The 19,989-nt window shown below is 36.4% G+C and overlaps 1 protein-coding gene across 4 annotated transcripts in view; it reads left to right on the top strand.

Annotated features, from left to right (window-relative positions):
- Positions 1 to 19,989, top strand: part of Cdh12 (cadherin 12) — a 788,260-nt gene that overhangs the window by 101,007 nt on the left and 667,264 nt on the right. The window lies entirely within an intron of this gene.

Genomic DNA, 19,989 nt, shown 5'->3' with positions numbered 1-19,989 from the left:
TCATTTCTTCAACCTGGACAAAGACCAGAACTTTCTAGCTGAATCTTCTGTCCTTTGTTTTTCTCTGTTCTTTACAATTATTCTCATGACACAGAAAGTAGATCAAGTTACACTTGTAGGTTAAGTTATAGACACTTTTCCCTTCCCTTACACAGAGAGCCCGGTTGTGTTAAGAAGGCAGTCAAAGCCCTTTGTCATTATTGGAGTCATTCTACTCTCATCAGTATCAGTGTTTTCCCCGAAGTGCCATCACCAGCCTCTCCATGCCAGGTCCAGAATAAATAAAATCCCTCTGTAGTCACTTTCCTAAATCTACCTAGGACAAAAGAAATCCAAGACTCTTCTGTTTGCTTCTATGAAATCAAATAATATTATCTCTTGCTACTGCAATTTCACAATTTTAATGAAGCATTAAAATTCTAAATAACCTAATTTAAAAAAATAGGGACCTTAACTAAACAGAGAATTCTCAATAAAAGAGTTTAAATGGTCAAAAGTTCCTGTTCAACTTCCTTAGTGATCAGGGAAATGCAAATCAAAACAACTTTGAGATACCATCTTACACCTGTCAGAATGGCAAAAATCAAAAAACACTAATGATATCTTACGCTGGAGAGGATTTGGAATAAAAGGAACACTCATCCATTGCTGGTGGGAATGCAAACTTGTGCAACCACTTTGTAAATTAGTGTGACGGTTTCTCAGAAAATTGGGAGTTAACCTACCTCAAGATCCAGCAATACCACTCTTGGGAATATACTCAAAAAATGCTCAATCATACTACAAAAGCATCAGAGCACTGGACTGAGTTTCCAAGGTCCAGTGGAAGAGTGGAAGGAGGGAGAGTATGGGCAAAGAAGACAAGACCATTTTCTCAGGGGTTCATCCACTGAGAAAATGTACCTGAGCTAATGGGAGCTCACCAACTCCAACTGGAGTCTTTAATAATGTGATTTCTTTTAGTATAAGCTATGATCTAAAAGAATAAGCCAAATAAACCCTTTCCTGGTCAAACTGCTTTTGGTCCTGTTGTTTTATCACAGATTTAGAAATCTAGAGATGATAGAAATTGGTAGTACGTGTGGAGCATTGATGTCACAGACCTAGATGTATCTTGGGAAAGATAATGAGAAGGACGTTGGAAATGGGGGTTTGGGACTAGAAAAGCCACTGAAGCTCTTGCTTGTGCTATTTCAGTGGGAACTTGAGAGTTTCTTAAAGATTCTATCAGGGCTATTCAATAGTTTGAATTAAGAATCTTTTACTCTGGTCAATGGACTGAAGAATTGCCTATGATTAAAAAGATACCAGCTTCAATGACGCCAAATCTCTGATGTATTATCTCAGGGTCAGCTTGCAGAAGCTTAGTCCAGGGGTGAACAATGTTTAATTTGTTTTGATTTTATAGCAACCCACAGTTACAGGACCTTGAATATTTTGTAGAAGTTTTGCCATCTTAGAGAGACTTTGGAGTTTGAGACCTTGGTGATTTTACAGAAAATGGATAGTTTAGAGAGTGGTTGAAGTTTGAAAGAGATTTTGCATGTTTTAGAGTGGATATTTTAAAGTGGAATTTTAAAGTTTGGGAACTTTTAAATACTGTCTGACTTTTAAAAGTTGTAATCTTTAATATTGTGATTTTGATGTCAACAAGGCATATTTAGATAAGAAAGGAAAAGTTACAATTTAAAATTAATGTATTTACAGGTCAATATGGCAAGAGGTCAAATGTCCTGGTGAGAATTTTAGCAACTGAGTCGAGATCTATTAGTTTTCTATTGTTGTAGTAAGACACCATGACCAAGGTAACTTTTAAAAATGAAAACTCTCACTGAGATTTTGGGTTTAGATGGTGATGGAGTGAAGACATTGTGGCAGGAAATGGTGAAAGCTCACATGTCAAACTACAAATAGAAAAGAGAAAGTAAAATGGTACTTACATGAATCTTTGAAATCCCTAAGGCTACTCCCCTTGGTATACATTCTCTAACAATGTCATTGGTTTTTTATCCTTCCCAAACAGCTCAACCAGCTGGGGACCAGATATTCAAACATGTGAACACTTGGGTACCATTCTCACTCAAACTACCCACATTTCATTCTCTCAACGATAGGCTCATGATCATATCATTATTGGAAATGCATTCATTTAGCCTAACTTCCAAAGCTCCTGTTGCTTTTCAGTCTCAATAGTATTAACAAATAAAAAGTTACATATCTCTTCTGAAATTGAAGGTAATTATTCAACTGAAATCCCCTCTAAAATCAAAAGGCAAGTTATATATTTGTAATATGCCCTGACACAGAATATATATTTCTTTTCCAAAAGGGAAGATTTTTTTTTTATTACTCTTTTGATATTCTGTGTACCCATAGCAATATCTAGAGTTTCCACATTGCACAGGTGTGGCTCACTAGACTGAGAAGGGTGAAACAGGTGGGAATTGGGATTTAGGATGTTATAGGAGGGCATATGTTTAGGCAGTCACATCAGACTGGACAACAGGACAGAAATACAACTGAGTCTAGTCTTTGATCTTGGGTTTTCACATACAGGATAAGGTCAAAGATTCAGCAGAATGGGCTCTCTTCTTTTCCTCAGTTTCCTGAATATTTGAGGGAAGATAAAGTTCAAGATGTATATAGTAGTTATTTGGTATTGCATTTATTTTATTTACACAGTAACTACTATTTGATTTGACTTAAATTTACTTATCTCAGTAAAATGGAATTAGAGCAATTGACTGTTTTTTAATATTCTAGTCTTGCTTTTTAAAAATTAGAAGTCAAAATCTATAAGACTCATATTTAGTAAATAAAGAAAACTTTCAAAACAACTAATATTTCAATTTTGTGATTTGACATTTAATGGAAACAGAACTTTTTTTTCCAATCATGGCAAAGCATTCACTAATCAAGAAATGAAGATATTGCCTAACATTGAGGTTGTAGGTAGCTTTTCAGATTCATTTTCTGCCTGCTCTTTAGACATGAGTCTCATTTCCTGAAAATGCCAGTGCTCATGTGCTGTGATGTGTAGGCCCCATTGTTTCTGAGCTGGTTTTCAATTCGTGCTGGTACATTAAAACACACCTGGCAGTGCCTCAGTTGTCTGCTCTGATATCATTCTCCAAACCCAAAGCTGGAGACTTAGCTACTCTCTGCCTTTGAGTAGAAGAGCTGTTTCTGGAACTGAAATAGACAAGATGTCCCGCTTTCCCAAATCAACTTCACTTCTATCCTATCTCTTTTTGTGTGTCAAAGACAGGACTGTTGGCCCAAGTATTAAGAAAAGGTTAAACTGTAAAAAATCGTTAAAAACCAAACTTAAGTCAAATATCCTCACCTTGCATGAGCCTTCAGGTAAATTACTTTTATTCATTTCCTCATTCGTAGTGTACCATACATTCAATGAACAGAGTTAGGAAGAGTCATTTGAGTGCATTCTATAGACAAGAGAGGCTTCAGGTCTTAACAATATACCATTCTTCTTTTGAATAATAGACTATAGTCTTTCCTTGACCATACTGACTCTTGCTCACATGGTATTCTGTACTGAACATGTCAAGGTTTCCGGATTTTCTTATAATCTTTGCTTTTTTGTCAAGCATGTTTTCTTTCCTTACATACCCTTAGGTCTTATAGATGCTTTACTTCTTTATGTGGGTCCTTATTTCGATTACTGCCAGTGCTAACAATATTTGGCATGCACTTTTCTGCATCTAGTCTCCCCACTTATGTATTGAGAAGCCCATCATCATCCTTTACACACCATAATTTCCACTACTGAAGACTGTGAGTACGACCTTCGGTATTTCACTGAAACCACCACAATACTGGAAGTAGCTTCCTGGGATATACAGAAAACAATACTTAGCATCAGCATATCTGTCCCCTCTTTATATCTTGCTGCTTGCTTTTGGACATGCTTACTCAAAGATATGTTCTTACAGGTCATTGTGTTTAACACTCTCTGTGTTATTTTCGAATATTTTAACAAGGACTTTTATGAACTCTGCACTTGAAGATAACCTTACATTTATGGTTGTTGTGAGAACAATAACAGTTTGCTCTTATTTTCTTAGAGGAAAAATGATGTTTCTTAAAGAACCAAAGCATAAGGAGTTGAAATGAATATTCTTAGTCTGTTCCCATAGTTATCTATCTACTTAAACTATATATATATTTTAAAGAGAAGGCCTACATAAGTAACAAACATTTGTATTTACTTCTCTTACATTTCAAGAAACTAGGGAATATACTTCTTTATTCAAGAGACTATGTATTGGTTATATTCTAAATTGAAAACTTGAGCCAAAATATCCCAAAATTTAACATTATTAAAAAATGTTTAAGAGAGTAGCCATTGAGCGAGTGAGCCAGTAGAAAGAAAATGCCAATCTTACCGAAAGCAATCTACAGATTCAATGCATTGCCTATCAAAATCCCAGCAAAATTCTTCAAAGACCTCGAAAAAATGGTACTCAACTTCATTTGGAAAAGCAAAAAATCCAGGATATCCAAAACAATCCTGTACAATGAAAGAACTTCTGAAGGCATCACAATCCCTGACTTCAAACTCTACTACAGAGCTACAGTACTGAAAACAGTGTGTTACTGGCATAAAGTCAGACAGGAGGAACAATGGAACCAAATCAAAAACCCACCTATCGCCGGGCGGTGGTGGCGCAAGCACCCATCACTTGGGAGGCAGAGGCAGGCAGATCTCTGTGAGTTCGAGGCCAGCCTGGTCTACAAGAGCTAGTTCCAGGACAGGAACCAAAAGCTACAGAGAAACCCTGTCTCGAAAATAAAAAAAAAAAAAAAAAACAACCCAAGTATGTAGTAATATGGAGCGGCAGCAGGGCTGTGTCCCCAAAACCCCAGCCGCCTGCTCCGGCTAGCTTATGCCCCGAAATAATTACACACAAACTGTATTCATTTAAACACTGCTTGGCCCATTCTCTTCTAGGCTAATTCTCACACCTGGACTAGCCCATTTCTAATCATCTGTGTAGCGCCCCTAGGTGCGCTTACCGGGAAGATTCTAGCCTAAGTCCATCCTGGGTCGGAGCTGGGTCATGGTGTGCGTCTTCCCTGGAGCAGGTAGCATGGCATCTCTCCTGCGTCTGCTCCCTAGAGAAGAGCTGTGGAGTCTGACCTCACTTCCTCTTCCTCCCAGCGTTCTGTTCTGTTTACTCCACCCACCTAAGGGTGGGCCTATCAAATGGGCCTAGCAGTTTCTTTATTGCTTAGCCAAAGAAATCAACAGATTGATATATGACACTCCCCCATCACTTCCCCTTTTTCTGTTTAAACAAAAAAGAAAGGCTTTAACTTCAACCTAGCAAAATTACATATAACAAAACAGTTATCAAGTAAAAGCTACATCAGAAACATTTATACATATAACAAAATTGACCGTAAATCTCTATCAATAAAGCAAAATCTATACTAATGCAAATTATTCATATCTATATCATATCCCCCTTTAAATGTAAAAGAACATTTATAAACCATATTTGGGAACATGGGCGCAGTTTTTTCTCTCCAAACTGCTTCCTGCTGAATGGGGGCGTCGTTAATGATTTTAGGGTGTAACCTGTGTGCCAGGTTTATCTCAGTTGGCAGTTGAGCAAGGCAATTTTCTGAAGATGTTCACAGCAACCCTTCAGGAGGACGTGGTCCATCATACCAAATCAGAATAGAAGAAATGAACAGGGTCTCATCCTCTGTGAAAACAAAAGAAGACTCTCTCCAAAGCATCATATCCTTAGACCCAAATTCTGAAATCGTAATACCCTTATATCCATTCTGGTTTAGCTTGGCAGCCCATGTAATGAAATGTCTCTCTGTACTTAGCTCCTTCACAGTCAAAAATTTTAAAGAAAACACAATGTACATAATCCAGACTCTCTGTGAATTTTCCATCTTTACGCGGCTTATTTTTATTTATATCTATAACTATCTGTACTCTGTCTCTTTAAAGACTTTACTTTTACTTTTTTCTTTTTAAACCATTAACTTTATTCTCTATATTCTTTTTCTTCTCTCTCCCAAGCCAACGTACATTCATCCAACAGTGTGACTCATTCAGTGGTCTGAATCTGTCCTATTGTGAATCTGCAATTTTTTACTATCCAGGAGCACTTTTGATTTGCGCCTTTAAATCATTAGGCACTTAAGAATCTAAGCTGAGACATTCCTAAGTTAACCTTTTGCTTTGTGAGCGTATATCTGAAAACCAGGCTGTCTTTGAACTCTCAGAGATCCGCCTGTCTCTGCCTTCCAGGCATTGGGATTAAAGGTGTTTGCTACTACACCTTGAACTCACAGAGATCTGTTTGTCTCTGCCTTCTAGGCACTGGGATTAAAGGCGTGTGCTACCACACCTTGAAGTCACAGAGGTCTATCTCCCTCTGCCTCCCAAGTGTTGGGATTAAAGGTGTGTACTAGGACACACAACAACTCTCTTCCCCTTTTTTTTTTAAGAACTTCAACTTTTAGCTTGCATATATTTTTAACACACAGTAAACCATTTAGAAATTTTCTTTGTCTCTGAATCTCTCTTTACTGTATATCTCTCTGTTTTTTGACCACATGAGTCTTTAATTTACCAAGCAATATCAGTAGGACTAAAGGCGTGGCTTTGACGGCTGGATCCAGCCCATTCCTTAGCTTTCCAGCCTCATGGCTGAGGTACTGGCTGCAAGGTCCCTGCCAGCCAGCAAGCTACAAAAGACAACACTCAAGTCCTCTCTCAGTAGCCAGCCCTCCTGCCTCAAACAGTCAGAGTTTGCCCTGGCAGGATGGCCCAGAAAGCCGGCATTTTTAAATGGCACAGCTTTTTTCCTGCTACGGCTGAAAACCGAAAAGCATGTGTTCAGCTTTTCATCAACACTGTTTAAGTGTTTTGTGGCAGGACCTCTTAATGAGCCGCAGGGTTTTGCAGCTAAAGCTGAGTCAGGAAGCCTCTTGGGGCTACCAGGTAGGAGCGGCACTCAGCACTTTAATTCTGAGACTGAGTGTGCAGCACAGAAATTCTTTTCATCCAAGTTACATCCAAATCTGACACGCAGAGCACTACGCAGTCTGAAGACACATCTCTGTATGGCACAGGAATCTGCCATGCTCTTCTGCCTGCCTAAGCCTGATTCTGCCTTTTGCCCAGGGGCAGGCGGGGAGCTCTGAGTCATCGTCAAGGTCTCAGAGCACTCTCCTTCAGATCCCAAGCGGGAATACAAACATAAAGCCAGAGTTTGCACTGGCGGCACAGCCCCAGGAAGCCATGCTTTGAAATGACACAGCGTTTTTTCTGCTGCTGTTGCCGAATCAGGAAATCTCTCTACAGCACGCCACCAACAAACAGCAAAAATCTTTGTTAAACGCTCTCTCCCTTATTTATAAGCCTTCTCAGGTTTTGTAAGTGGGTTTAGTTAGCCACACGTCTGGGCGTCATTTGTAGTAATAAGAGCGGCGGTGGGGCTATGTCCCCAAAACCCCAGCCGCCTGCTCCGGCTAGCTTATGCCCCGAAATAATTACACACAAACTGTATTCATTTAAACACTGCTTGGCCCATTCTCTTCTAGGCTAATTCTCACACCTGGACTAGCCCATTTCTAATCATCTGTGTAGCGCCCCTAGGTGCGCTTACCGGGAAGATTCTAGCCTAAGTCCATCCTGGGTCGGAGCTGGGTCATGGTGTGCGTCTTCCCTGGAGCAGGTAGCATGGCATCTCTCCTGCGTCTGCTCCCGAGAGAAGAGCTGTGGAGTCTGACCTCACTTCCTCTTCCTCCCAGCGTTCTGTTCTGTTTACTCCACCCACCTAAGGGTGGGCCTATCAAATGGGCCTAGCAGTTTCTTTATTGCTTAGCCAAAGAAATCAACAGATTGATATATGACACTCCCCCATCACAAGTATCAATCCACATACCTATGAACACCTGACTTTTGACAAAGGAGTAAATAATATAAAATGGAAAAAGAAAGCATATTTAACAAGTGGTGCTGGAATAACTGGATATAAACATGTAGAAAAATGAAAATAGACCCATTTCTACCACTATGCACAAAACTCAAATCCAAATGGATCAAAGACCTCAACATAAAGCCAGCCACACTGAACCTTATAGAAGCGGAAGTGGGAAGTACACTAGAATGAATTGGCACAGGGAACCACATACTAAATAATACCCCAGCAGCACAGACACTGAGAGAAACAATTAATAAATGGAACCTCCTGAAACTGAAAAGCTTCTGTAAAGCAAAGGACATGGTCAGCAAGACAAAATGACAGCCTACAGGATGGAAACATATCTTCACTAACCCCATATCACACAGAGGTCTGATCTCCAAAATATACAAAGAACTTAAAAAAATTGAACTCCAAAAGATCACATAATCCAATAAAAAAATGTAGTACAGACAGGCCTAAACAGAGAACTCTCAACAGAGGAATCTAAAATTGCTGAAAGACACTAAAGGAAATGTTCAACATCCTTAGTCATCAGAGAAATGAAATCAAAACAACTCTGAGATTCCATCTTATACCTGTAAGAATGGCCAAGATAAAAAACCCCGATGACAACTTATGCTGGAGAGGTTTTGGGGAAAAGTGAACACTTCTGCCTTGTTGGTGAAAATACAAGCTGGTACAACCCCTTTGGATGTCAATGTGGTGATTTCTCAGAAAATTAGGAAGCAACCTTCCTCAAGACCCAGTAATACGACTTTTGGGTATATATCCAAAGGATGCTCAATCGTGCCACAAGGACATGTGCTCAACTATATTCATAGCAGCTTTGTTTGTCATAGCCAAAACCTGGAAACAACCTAAATGCCCCTTGATCGAAGAACGGATAAGAAAAATGTGGTACACAATCGATTACTACACAGCAGAAAAAATTAACGACAGCTTGAATTTTGCAGGAAAATGGATGGTGCTCGAAAACATTATTCTAAGTGAGGTAACCCACACACAGAAAGACAATTACCACATGTACTCACTCACAGGTGGTTTTTAAACATAAAACAAAGAAAGCCAGCCTAAAAACCACAGTCCCAGAGAACTTAGACAACAATATGGACACTAAGAGAGACTTACATAGCTATAATCTACACGGGAAGTAGAAAGTAGGAAAAGACAAGATCTCCTGAGTAAATTGGGAGCATGGGAACCTTGGGGGAGGATTGAAGGGGAGGAGAGGCAGGGAGGGGAGCAGAGAAAAATGTAGAACTCAATAAATATAAAATAGAGAATTAAAATAAAAAAAGTTTGTTAAAGGGAGAAAAATGGCAAATTTAGTAATGGGAACGAATTTGAATATTGTCTTTGAATATTTAAATGTCACCATAATTAGAAATGTTGTGAGTGATTATGAGTGGGACCGCTGTATGATTGAAAAAAAAAACTTCAATAAACAATGGGTCATCCAATTCGTATGGCCCAAAAAGTGAGTTTTAAGTATGTTTAGTATAATTAATTTATTGAAGTACACATTGCCATAGACATAGGGAAACACCCAGGAAAGAAGAATGGAAATAGACACTGGGGATATGTTGAAATTCCAGCTGTCCTGTCCAATCTGCATCTGAGCTGTTCTCAGCATTTAGCATATCTGACAACTGCAGCTCTGCTGCCGAAGGGGCTCCTCTCTGTATAGTACACGATGAGTGAATATCTTAACTTCCTTTAGTCATCACTGCTCTGAAAAGGTCACGTAAATATCTGAAGCTAAAGTTAGCTTACGTTAAGCATGAGATCTTTCCAGTTGCGTTTTCCTGAAACTTAACAGAGTGCTAATTTGATATGTTACAGGACAAGCATAAGAGTTAAGAATTTAGGTAACTATTGTGCTTGTGTGCTATATGTTCTTCACATTAAGTAATGATTGCTAGGTATATACACATGATTCCCATTTTTGTTAAATTTTGCACTGATTCTCATTGACTTAAAATACAATTCTTCCCAAAAATTGTCCAAAAGAAACAAAAAAATTACCCGTGATATTTAATGCTTTATTGTTACTGTTTTTGTTTTCCAAGAGCACAAAATAACAATAATATTTTTAATTTTATAAAATTATCCTTATATCTATATTCATAGATTTTTGATAGATATTTGTTAAGCTTATATAATATAAAATACTGATCGGTGAACTTTCTCCTGCTTCTATTTTAATCCTACTCCTAATTATAAGATGATACGTCCTTATGTAAATTGTTGTTAATGCGGGGTTTGGAGGAGTGAACGTGGTATACACCAGTCTCCAAAGACCAATTAGCCTGAGGAAGCCATGTAGCATGCTGGCATGGGTTTCAATTAAATATCTTTTTCAGGTGGCACTCAGCAAAGATATTAGCTGCATAGACACAGATTGTGTTCCTCTATATACACATGGCAGTGGTACTTTGGAAAAATTAATTGCTAAATGCTGTAATATTTAATTGACAGATGAACCAATTATTATATTTCACACATAGCCCAATTACTAAATTCCACACAGTGTAAATATTTTTGACCTTTTAAATGGCTGAGCCATTATGAGAACATTGCTTAATTGCTAGAATCACAGTTTAAACACTGCATTTTAAATTTAACTGATGTTTCTAGGTGAGAGATTTAAATTTAAAAACATGTCAGATATTCACAAATCGGTCCTTAACACCTGTTCCAGTTTTTAAAGTTCCACTGAGATTTTATTTATGAGTTTATTTGCTTCTCTATTCAACTGAGAACTTGTTATACTGACACATTTATCCATCTATTCAAAAACAATAAGTAAATATTTAAGGGCAAATGGTATAAAGACCCTGCCCTAGTGATTTACTGAACATACTATAAGGCAACATTAGAGTTTAGATACAGAAAGCTTAACAAAAACATTCATAATCCAGAAACTGTCTGATACTTAGAACTAATGTTTATAAGAACACAGACATATTTTGCTTGCTAATATCAAATTATTCAGTGACAACTAGACACCATATGATTATCAAATCTGTTACATATACGGATTAACTTATTCTGATTCGAATTCTATCAGGTGTGCATTATCTTTCATATCTCTTTGCAAGCATATAGAGAATAAAAATACCTGGACTTCTCCAGAATCAGACAGGTAGCAAGTGTGGTGGTACTGTTATCACAGCAATGACAGAGCAATCACATGGCATAAAACACGACGCAATTAATACCTATTTTAATTGGTTGTGAGCTTGTATGAAAAATCAAAGGCAAAGAGCTTGATTGCAGAGAGGTGATTGCTTAATTCAGGAAGTGAGTACACATCAATAAATGTATAGTTGGCCTAGTTGAAAGTTTATAGAGGTGCAAGCTGTTTATGGCGACACTAGATTTATCCCTCTACATTAACCGCTCCTTGTACACAAGGGAAATTTCTCAGTAAAACAAGCTAAGAATATTAATCATAAAGTTAGAATTACCTGTAGGAAATAATAGTTAACATCATTGAAATTAATCCATATTTTTAATGATAAGGTAATTTTTCCAGTGTGAATAAGAATCATTGATAAGTGTTTAAAGGCACAATTTCTTTTCTATAATAGTGACTGTAACAATAGGTGTTCATATTTTAAGGCAATTAGTGGTTTTATAGCCAAAACAATAAAAAATTGTTTATATTCTTTGATCCACAAACTACTTTATTCATTTCCTTAAAAGAAAACTTTTTTTTTCTATTTTTCATACCAATCTCAGTTCCCACTCCTTCCGCTCCTCCCATTCTCTCCAGACAGTGTAACACACATTGATTTGGGGAAGGTCCAAGGTCCTCCATACTATATCTAGGCTGAGCAAGGTATCCATCCAAAGAGAATAAGATCCCAGAAAGTTAGTACATGTAGTAGAGATAAATCCTGTTGCCACTGCCAGTGGCCCCTCAGTCTGCCTAAGCCATACAACTGTCAACCACATTCACAGGGATTAGTTTGGCCCTATGCTGTTTTCTTCCCTGTCTGTCTGGAGTTGGTGAGCTCTCATCAGCTTAGGGAGACTGTTTCAGTGGGTGTCCCCATCATGGTCTTGACCTCTTTGCTCGTATTCTCACTCCCCCTACTCTTCAGCTGGACTTTGGCAGCTCAGTCCAGTGCTCTGATGCAGGTCTCTGCCTTCACCTGTTTCCATCAGTTGCTGAATGAGGGTTCTATGGTGATATTTAAGATATACATCATTCTGAATACTGGCAAGGCCTGTTCGGGCACCCTCTCCTCTATTGCTTAAGGTCATAGCTAGGATTATCCTTGTGGATTCCTGGGGATTTCTCTAGTGCTAGGTTTCTTGCTAGCCCAATGATGGCTCCCTCATTCAAAATATCTTTTTCCTGCTCTCATCTCTGTCCTTCTTCCGTCTCAATTATTCCATTCCCTCAAGTTATGCTCATACAATTGATAAATACCTTCAGTAATGTGACAGGAAACAAGATCAACTCAAAAAATTCAGTAGCCCTCCAGTAAACAAAATGATAAAGAAGCTGAGAAACAAATCAGAGAAAGATCACTCTTCACAACTATTTCTAAAGAAGGGTTACAAACACATTTCAAATAACAAAGCACCAGATGATGGAAACATGACTTCATAAGCTATTGGATATACTATACTACATTAAAAATTACGTAGTTGACTCAAGACTATTAAATAAACCCTTAATTAGAGTTATCACTACATAAGATTTGTAACAAAGATTTTTGACTTTTTAAATAAGATTTTTATGTATATTTTCATGAAATAGAGATAAAAATCACTAAGGCAGATAAAGTCTTTTGAAAATGCCTCACTCTTTTTCATAAGTTAATATATATTTAATATATAAAATATGATAGAGTTAATATTTTAAAGTATGTAAATACAGTGAAGTATGAATAAAATAAATTAAAATTTCATGTATAATCGTCTCGAGGGATTTTTATTACCAAAATTATACTTGGCAAATAGTCTTACAAAGTGAAACATAAAACTGAATTGTCTCCTAACTAAAGTGAGCAGCATTTTGTCTTTATGCTTATGAGAGATAATATCTATCATCACTTTCTTGTTACCATTTGTACTCAATTTATCTTACTCATGATGTTTTCCCCATCTGAGAACACTTTCTCATAAATGTTGTAACTTAGTAGTATATATTAGTCAGTGTTCTTTTGAGAAATAACACCAGGAGCAATTTCAGAAACAGGTGGTTAACACAGTTCTAGCCTGAGTTAAAGGGAATAAGCATCTGGAAGCTGATGATGGCAGAGATTTTGTATTGTGGCACTGTCTCAAGACCCAGGAAAAGCTGAAATGACAATGTTGCAGCAATCAGACTGTTGGATTGCTTGCATCTGGCAGAGTGTCAGTCTTTTTATTGCATTGAAGCCTATTTGGTTAAAAGAAATCCACAGTTCTTAGGGATGATAATTGACCTACTCAGTCTATTGATTTACAGGTATTTGTCTCAAAGATACTTAGTATGGATTACTTAATCTTCACAGAATGTCTTTTTCAACTGAACAAAGAATCCTAGATAAACCTGGCGATTGTGAGAATTATATGAGAATGCCCTGTATTTATTCCTTCATTACTTTATTTGTATATAAAAGATAGAAGATTAGAGCACTGGGGAATCAAGAAAATTGGAGAGTTCAACTATTCTATAGAAATACATAGTAAACCAATTCTTATATATAATGTCAGAAAGATGTTTCCACAGGTTTCCTAAAGATTGGATGCTTCCTGGTCGTCACCATTATTACAATGGTCTACTTGGAATCCTTTATTTTCTTTCTTAATGTGCTTTTAACATCATTTCCTTATTTCTCAAAATGTGGATCTCAGCATGTTTAGACTCTCCATGTCCTCAAGACCTTCCTTTCTCTGGAGCTTTCTAGACCTACTGCCTCTTTCGCTGTTCTATAGGTTAGTCTTCACAATAATAAATCTCTGCATAGAGGTCTTCAGAGTCAATATACCTATATCCTATCTTAAGCTATAAACAAAAAAACAAAACTACACACGGGCTAGATATCTGAGAATCACTGAATACCTGTTGAAAATAGGGCTAAATCACACAGAAAGAATAACATGGTCTCTTAAACGTGGTTTTGAGACGGGGCACTTAGAACTTGTGTTCCTTTCTTAGAAACCTCACCCTATATGAAGGCTTCTCTTACTCACTGGAGCTATAAGACAATTAAGGCTGAAGGGTACTCTGTAGAACATATTAACTACTGCATTCTCTTTCAAACCCTCCAGATTTTGTATTCTGGTTTTAAAAAAAAAAGATATTGTTTAACCCGGTAAACAATATGGTAAAATATATTAACATCCTACTTTTTTGTACGATTCTTGAGAGTAAATAATTCCATGCTTACAAAATTATTCAATCACTAAGTTCTATTTAAATATATCTATAAATATATCTGAATCATCCCAAAACCACCAGAAGGAACTACATTAATAAATTGACATTTTTAAGAATTGTTTGCATGCATAACTGTATTTCCATCAAATCTGCACTCTTTCTCTTCCTTCCAGTTTCTCCTCCAAGATAGGTGTCCTTTCATAAATTCGACTTATGGCACTACATTCATTAAATGCTCATATTCTCCATATAATAAGCTTCATCTGGACTTTGATCCTGGACTCGATACAACAGTACAGTGCAACAGTACTGCTCTGGGCAATTTACTCAAGTTTGTTTTATTTTGTTGCATTTTATTTGTTAACTTCATTTTTATATAAAAAAAATCGTTGTGTCTTAACAATCTTCCTGATTCTTGAACTGCATACTAAATATCTATGCGCAGGCTTGGAGGTTTCATGTAATAGTAATTCTGTAAGCTATTTAGTCTATAGGTAAAAAAAAAATACAGTATTTCTGAAATAAAAAAGATGGCATTTCCAATTAGTATGCATGTGTAAACATTTTCTTTCTTATGATATCTTTTTCTAGAAAAATTAGATGGCATACCTAAAATTGCTTTTACTAGACACTATGAGTTTCTTCAGCTACATATAGTGGATACAAGGATAGGAAAAGATTATAAAAGTCATGCCTGCATTCAGAAATGCACATGCAAGGGAACATGTTTTAAAAAGATACATAACACCTTCCACTTATTATAAAAATCCCTGAAAACTACTGGGAAATAAAAGCAAAAAGATTTACTAAAAACTTGGGAGGATTTTACATTGCTGTGGTGTGCTTTTGTCTTTATCTCCTAGAATGATATGGAAAGTTTAGGCTAAACTGTACATTATTCCAAGGAGATTCCTTTAGTAAAAAAAAAAAAAAATCTCCCTAAATGATGAAGCCTGTGCATTCAATTTCAAATATCCTGTTTCTTCCCAGGAGTACGGTCTAGGCTAGCACTACCTTAAGATTTTTATATTAAAAGCACACAGACTACACTCCCATATGAGTAGAAACACTTTTGTGAATCTTTGAAAATACTTCTAGAAGGAAAAGAATAACACAAATATGGTTGAATGATGTTGCTATGACAACTATGTCTTCTCTATTCCTCAGCATTCTTGCTATTGAACGTTCAGCCTCCTAGGTTCTACTGCCTTTCCCCCACAATCTGTGTGATACACATGTGAAAATGCTGATAAAAGTGTAATAAGGAAAATACTAATAAGCAGTGCTCAAGTATCCTCTCTCAATAAATGCAAACTGTGAAGTAAAAAATGCTGACTGCAACATATATACTTTGTTCCTAATCGTATAAAGCTGTCCTGAGCATTTAAGGGGTATTATTAAGATCCTGTTCACACTCGTTAGAATTTTTTTATCTTAAAAAAAGAAAACAGCTGCAGAATAAAATGCACTAATCTCTCCTGAACAGATATTTTGCAAATTATATTAAATTTTTTTCTTCTGTTTGACTCAAAGTACTTAGATATGACAAAACAGCTTTTATTAATTAGTTATGAAGACTTCTCTCTGAATGTATACACACACACACACACATATATATATATATATCCATTTTAAAAGCTACTTATCAGTTCAAAATATGTGAATGTAATTAAAATGAGGAGAAATAGCATTATAAATTTATTATTTGTGCTACTACCTGTGTGCCACAGCATGTATGTAGAGGTACCAGAATAAATTTTGAAGTCACAACTCTCCTTCCACTGTGCAATCTAGAATCAGACTCCTGTTTTCAAGCTTCTAAAACAAGTCATTTTATCTGATGAGCCACCTCTCGCTACAGTTCTCATCTTTCATAAAAATTATTAAACTTAACCTCTGTAAGCCTATTCTAGATTTTTCCTGACTCAAACTAGCTCTTAGAAATAAATTTCCGGGATCAAGAAATCTAATAATTTAAATGTTAGTAAGATATTAAAATTGCTGAGATAATTGAAAATTCAAATAAACTCTTATGCCATATATTGTTAACTAGTACAATATAAGATCAAGGCTTGAACTTTTTGTAGACTATGATATAGTTCTTCCAGTATGAATTTTTAAAAAATTTTCTGATGACTTTTGATAATTTAAACATTTATTCATATGTAAAATGACATTAAGAAAGAAATTTCTCAAATACTGCAGAAGGAAGTTCCTCCGAAGTTTGCTGAGAAAAGTGTACAACAAGGAAAGGGGGCCTTATAAATACAACATGACCAACACACATATTAACTCTAAGAGACTGAGGCACCATTCACAGTTCCTGCATGGGTCTGTGAAGACTTTTTTTTAAAACTCTTTGGGGGGCCAGACACCCAGACTCCAAATAAATACATGGATTCTTACTTATGAATGGATCGCCTTAACTTGACTTTTTTCTAGCCAGTTATTCTAACTTAAATTATATAGTGTCTCTTTAACTACACTTTGCCTCTAGGCATTTTATCTTACTTTATGCTATATATCTTTCCTTCTGAATCCATGACTGGTTTTGTGGCAAGGCAGCAGGCTCCTCTCTTCATGTCCTCCTCTCCCTTAATAACTCCTCCTCCTTCTCTTTTTTATTTGAACCCATATTTCTTCAACACATTTTTGCAATATTAAACAAATATTCCACATCGTAAATGAATGTAACACATCTTAGACTCATATTCCACAACCTATCTGCACCAAATGGTGTCCTAGAGCTGGACGAGCAATAATTATTCTTCAACACTAATCCATTACCCTGTTCCTTATTTTATCTTTCTCATAGAAAATCAATTTTATAAATAAATAAAGAACTTTGATTTAAAATTTTTATTTTAATTTTTAATTGTGTGTAAGTATACGTGTCTTCATGTGGGCATGTCAGGTGTGGCACATCCTTCTGTCTGTTTGTTGCTTTTATTGGTTAATGAACAATGCTGTTTCAGCCAGTGGCTTAGCAGACTAGGGCAAGGCGGGAATTCCAAGCAGATAGAGGAGAACAGAGTATGAGAAGTCAAGGAGAAGCTGTGGAGCTGCTATAGGAGACATGCAGGAGACAAACACTGGACAGAACCTAACCTGTAGGGCACAACTATGTAGCAATACACAGATTAATAATAATGGGTTAATTTGAGATATAAAAGCTAGCTAGCAATATGCTTAGTCTACTGGCCAAACAGCAATGCAAATAATATAGCTTCTGTGTGATTGTTTTGGATCTGGGTGACAGAAACAAACGGTCTTCACCTACATATGTCCATATGTGTACAGGTGTCCATGGAGAACAGAAGTGTCAAATCACACGAAGTTACAGGCTTCTACAAGGGTGTACTAAACTCAAATTAACCAGATTAGCTGGTAACTACTGAGCAAAGCTTCCAGTCCCAAGGAAGAACAATTCTATGATAAATACTATGCAAATGGTCATTTTTATATTTAATTTTATTCTCTATTTTTCCACTGCTTCATACTAACTACTTAACCTTCAGAATCCTTATAAAATGTTTTGAACAACTGCATCTGTTCTAGTCTCACAGATGGCCTTTTGTGCTTTATTCAGAGTTCATCTATAATTATGTATGACAGTGTTTTCCCTTGATGAATGTCCTGAAACATTATACTTGAAATTGTTCAAAGATATCCAACAAGGTTAGAGACAAAAACAATAGTCATAACAACTATACATGTAGTAGTAAGAAATTTTTATTTACTATTTTCTATTGTCTGCTGCGAAAATTATTCCCAAGGTATTGTTTCAGGATGTCCCGACTGACATATATATATATATATATATATATATATATATATATATATATACACACACACACACACACACACATATATATATATATCCTCTGTACATATTCATGTCCTTGTCCCTATTTCACTATCCTGCTCCTTATGTTTCCATTGAAAGTTGTGAGGAATGTAAAACAGCCTACTACATACATTTCTTACACAGTGATGTTTGGCATGTATTTGTGTGTGTGTGTGTGTGTGTGTGTGTGTGTGTGTGTGTGTGTGTGTGTGTGTAAAACTGACATGAGACATGTTAGATTGATCATGTGAGAAATATGGTTTATTTAATTTTGTTATAGATATATTTTATTTCATGTGCAAGATGTTTTGCCTGCTTGTATATATGTGACACATGTACATGCCTGGTGCCTGCTTTAAGTCAGAAGAGGGCATGAATTTGTTCCCTTGAAACTAGAGTTACAGTTGCTTATGAGTTAACAGATATGTGCTGGATTCAAACCATGGGTCTCTGTTAAAATAGCATGTTCTATGAACCACTAAGCCATTTCTCTAACACACTAATGTTTTCTATTGTTCTGGATTTTTTTTTCGGTCTATCCTTCTTATACCTGTATAAATCATGAAATTTTTTGCAATGAACCTATCCTGCATTTTTGAAAGGAAGGCTATGTAAGATGGAAACCTCATAATCCTTTTATTGAAAAGAATTAGCAATTATAGTCTTTACTGCAGTACTATGTTTTCGAAGTTCCTCAGTGTTTCTATAGAGACATATTACATTATATTTCCACTCTATTGCAATGTGCTTTCCAGTGCTTACCAGTGATATATTTAAAGGGACACCTCCAGTAAAGCAAAGAGTCATTTAGTGTGATATTTATAATAATTCTGTGTGGTAGCAATACAATGGGAAGAGAATCACCAGAATTTCATGGTTTTTTTTTTTCATATACAACTCAAGGTATATAACCACATATGGGAAGAAGAACAAATTTAGCATCCTATTTAGAGTTTTCCCATAGAGAGCAGTTATTTTCATCAGGACCCTCACTTTTGTGTCATACTTAATATGCAAGCATACGCAGCTTCCTGTGTGAATATAGATATGCATCTGTTTGCAGGGACATGCACGTGAAGTAGCTGAAGACTGTATCTATCTATACTCCTATCTGGCAAGACATCTGCATGGATATTTTTTTTAAGCCTCACTTAACTTTTTAAAAATTATCCTGTTTTTTTGCTTGGAGCTGTATTTATATCAGCCATAGGCTTTTGATTATTCCCTGACATTGCATTTAGGATATTCTGTACTATTTATCATATCTATAATTGGAAATATAAAAAACAGTCATTGTAAATTGTAACTGCATATTTTAAGGCACAATATCTTGTGTATTATTAAAGTCCCTCATCCACGGAGTGTCTTGAAAATAAAGAGAACCATCAGTCTTGCTTTGTGGTGTGACTCTGCCAGGGACTGTGGTGAAACTAACACGATAAAAATGTTTCCACAAGCTCTAATTTCAAGCCTCAGGCTTTCTATTGTACAGGAACATGCTGACTACATACCAGGCATTATAATGTTGCTGAAGATGCAAAATGTGTACCAAATGTCAGTGTTCACCAAGAACTCACCCTGTGGTTGAGAGCAACCACACAAGTATGTACTACCCACCCAATCAATTAGATTTTTATTATATGTTACAACAATATCACAAAAGTAAAAGGAGACATCCAGGATGTAGACAATGGACAAAGACAGAATGACAGAAAAAAACATGTTTAAAATGTCATATATTTTTTTCCTAGTATGAAGTGTTAAGTGTCTATGCTGAAAACAGA

The sequence above is a fragment of the Microtus pennsylvanicus genome, chromosome 6 (genome assembly GCF_037038515.1).
Source record: "Microtus pennsylvanicus isolate mMicPen1 chromosome 6, mMicPen1.hap1, whole genome shotgun sequence".
NCBI classification, from domain to species: Eukaryota; Metazoa; Chordata; class Mammalia; order Rodentia; family Cricetidae; genus Microtus; species Microtus pennsylvanicus.
The sequence above is the reverse complement of the archived record's forward strand: the minus strand, read 5'-3'. Positions and strand labels throughout refer to the sequence as shown.